The sequence below is a fragment of the Rattus rattus genome, chromosome X, assembly GCF_011064425.1.
Source record: "Rattus rattus isolate New Zealand chromosome X, Rrattus_CSIRO_v1, whole genome shotgun sequence".
NCBI classification, from domain to species: domain Eukaryota; kingdom Metazoa; phylum Chordata; class Mammalia; order Rodentia; family Muridae; genus Rattus; species Rattus rattus.
In genome coordinates this window covers 88,315,113-88,317,740 of record NC_046172.1, presented here as the reverse complement: position 1 = coordinate 88,317,740, position 2,628 = coordinate 88,315,113, and the positions used below count along the sequence as shown (strand labels likewise).

Here is a 2,628-nt window from a genome sequence, read left to right as displayed (position 1 = left end):
AATACTAAGTCCATGGCTAGGAGCAAATTTTGAAAAGTTCATATCCAATAGAGAATTTCTGTGAAGATGGCCGAAAAGCTTGTAAAAGTCCAGCAAAAAATAGAAACTGAAAGTTTTCTGGTGTGCCATTTCTCACTAGGACCAAGTTGAGTTAGATTGTTCTTTTATAAGAGATTTACTAGCGACATTAAGACAGTAGGTGTGCAGACAGCAGCATGGCGGGGTCTTCTGAGGAGAAACAGGGTCAGGAGGCAGTGCGGGTACCACAGTAGATCGAAACTTCAAAATTCTAATTAATTCAAAGCAAACATGTGTCTCACAATTGTAATCTCACCATCATAAAACTATTAGTTCTAAGGCATCCAGGGCACAGCGAAGCATTGTCGCAAAAGAAATCAGAACCTCAACATACAAAAGCAGTTTAAGAAATAGAAGGAGGAGGAGGACAACAAGGAGAATTAGGAAGGAGGAGGAGGAATGATGGAAGGACATAGACAAAAACAGAGACGCAGGGTCAAGTGAAGAAGCATACAAGAGAAGTACCTTGATCCAGCCTCTGAAGGAAAACAGGTTTTTTTTTTTGTTTTTTTTTTTTAATCCTTACGTCTAGATTATATCAACTCAACAGAAGGCTTTAATTCCACTATAGAGGCCACAGGCTGTGCATTTGAATGAGCTATATTTAGCAATTTGAGTCACGGAAATCCAGGGTACAGGGTAATGTTGATGACAGAAAAGTTCATGGTTGGACAGCGAAAGCCCACAAAAGAAAATAGACATCAGAAAGGAGATTCACAAGTGGTGTAATAGCCTAGGTGGTCACCAGAAGCGGGTGACAGGAATCCTAGTCACCACTTCTCTCTTATTCTGCTTATGGACACCCTGCATTCCCTGCATCTGACCATGCACACATTCTGTACACACAACCCAGCGACAGAAGTCCTTTGGTCTCCAATGTTTCTGTCCACAATTTCTCCTTATTCCTCATGGCAAAATATGTCTGTTTTGTGCAGCTTCTCATCCAGCATCGAGAACATTCTGGGTCAAGAACAAGTTGTACCCATGTTCATGTCTTCAGTTGTTATTTTCAATTTTGTCAGTTATGTGTGTAAAGTTGCCACATTAAAATCAGGACCTTCCCTTGGTGCTTGGGAGCAGTCATGGCAATTCTTGCTGCAATCTGCACCACGATTCCAGACCGGAGGCTCCTTATCATCTTCCTCCGCGTTTTTGATTCATGGCAGGCAATGCCTTAAAAGAAATCATTGTCTTGAATACAGCAGGGAGGATTCAGGGATTTGATAAGTTTTTATTTTGGAGACGCATCTTGTTGGAACTCTCTTTGGAATAAGGTATATCATATATTGTCATGACCTCATTTGAAAGAACTAGACAGCCGCTAGTGAAAATCTGGCATAAAATAAGGACTAACGACCCCAAGAAGGGAGATGGCTCTAAGGGAAACAAAAGATTTGAGACAGCTCTGAGTGAAACAAAGGAGACCACTATGATGGTGCATCTGACCCTTGCTGCCTGTCACAGTCTCAGCATTGGCTGTCGCAGTCTTTTTAATGTCCTCAGGGTGTGTCTAATTAGCACACTATGACAAAATTGTGAAACAGATGATAAAACTCTACAAAATAATGTGCTAATGTACTAGCAATATTCGATCAATCTCAGAGCACCAACATTTCCAGCCAATTTTCTGAACATACATCGATTCTCTTTTAAATTATGCCTTAACTTTCAGGACTGAAATATTGTTTACAAATTTTTGACAGGGCAGTCATTTTCTTTCACAACTTTTCTCTACAGTATTTATCGCTTCATATATTCTGGAGGTTTTCCTTAAATTTCCTCTTTTATTCAATAGAAGTTTGCTTTTCTCAGGTAAATATCCTAATTCCATTTTTTTTATCTTTATTAACATGAGTATTTCTTATTTACATTTCGATTTTTATTCCCTTTCTTGGATTCCAGGCCAACATCCCCATAACCCCTCCCCATCCACTTCTACATTGGTGCTCCCCTCCCCATCCTCCCCCATTACCACTTTCCCCCCAACAATCAAGAAGGGCTTCCCCTTCCACTGGTGCTCTTACTAGGCTAGTCATTGCTACCTATGAGGATGGAGCCCAGGGTCAGTCCATGTATAGTCTTTGGGTAGTGGCTTAGTCCCTGGAAGCTCTGGTGGCTTGGCATTGTTGTTCATATGGGGTCTCAAGCCCCTTCAAGCTCTTCCGGTCCTTTCTCTGATTCCTTCAAGGGGGGTCCCATTCTCAGTTCAGTGGTTTGCTGCTGGCATTCACCTATGTATTTATTGTAATCTGTCTGTGTCTCTCAGGAGAGATCTACATCTGGTTCCTGTCGGCCTGCACTTCTTTACTTCATCCATCTTGTCTAATTGTGTGGCTGTATATGTATGGGCCACATGTGGCGCAGGCTCTGAATGGGTGTTCCTTCTGCCTCTGTTTTAATCTTTGCCTCCCTATTCCCTGCCAAGGGTATTCTTGTTCCCCTTTTAAAGAAGGAGTGAAGCATTCACATTTTGATCATCCTTCTTGAGTTTCATGTGTTCTGTGCATCTAGGGCAATTCAAGCATTTGGGCTAATAGCCACTTATCAATG

General features: G+C 41.6%; 1 pseudogene; it reads left to right on the top strand.

Annotated features, from left to right (window-relative positions):
• The first annotated feature begins 215 nt into the window (after positions 1–215).
• On the top strand, positions 216–1,606 carry LOC116888060 (annotated as a pseudogene).
• Positions 1,607–2,628: the final 1,022 nt, after the last annotated feature.